At 32.3% G+C, this 601-nt stretch overlaps 1 protein-coding gene across 1 annotated transcript in view; it reads right to left on the bottom strand.

Moving 5' to 3' along the window:
• The window catches only part of LOC128249692 (homeotic protein Sex combs reduced-like), a 157,559-nt gene that overhangs the window by 105,481 nt on the left and 51,477 nt on the right, over window positions 1–601 (bottom strand). The gene's annotated exons all lie outside the window — the stretch shown is intronic.

Below are 601 nucleotides of genomic sequence, written 5' to 3'. Positions count from 1 at the left end.
ATATATATATATATATATATATACATACATATAACTCTGGTTTTAACCTTAGAATGAATGTTTTTTCCATTATTGGCTTAATAATACTGATACAATGTACTGATAAACATATCATATAATAATAAGCCAATATTCATCTGATTTAATATCGATGAAACAATTGTATAATTATGTAATAAAACTAATTGCTCCCTCCATACTCCTTGTTATTAATTATCAATTATATATGTGTGTGTGAGTGTGTGTGTGTGTGTGTGTATGTGTGTGTGTAAATGTATACTGAGAGAGAGGGAGGGACTGACAGACAGAAGAGAGAGAGAGAGAGAGAGAGAGAGAGTATGAAAGAGGGAGGAAGATAATCTAGCACCCTTCCCGTTGACTGGTGAGGAAACGTAAACGCCATTTAAAAAAAAGACGCTGGGAAGGTGGATTGAATGAAGAAATCTAAGTAATGAATATTCAGGGAGGGAAAATAATAGGGGCCGTTTGCAAATATAAGTCAGTATCCCTTTTAAACATTAATGTACATATCAAAATTCTAAGAGATTAATTCGAGATATTAGTGAAATATCGCTATAATGGTACGTTTTAAGTAGCGATA

The sequence above is a fragment of the Octopus bimaculoides genome, chromosome 17 (genome assembly GCF_001194135.2).
Source record: "Octopus bimaculoides isolate UCB-OBI-ISO-001 chromosome 17, ASM119413v2, whole genome shotgun sequence".
NCBI classification, from domain to species: Eukaryota; Metazoa; Mollusca; class Cephalopoda; order Octopoda; family Octopodidae; genus Octopus; species Octopus bimaculoides.
This window is presented reverse-complemented; position numbering and strand designations above follow the sequence as displayed.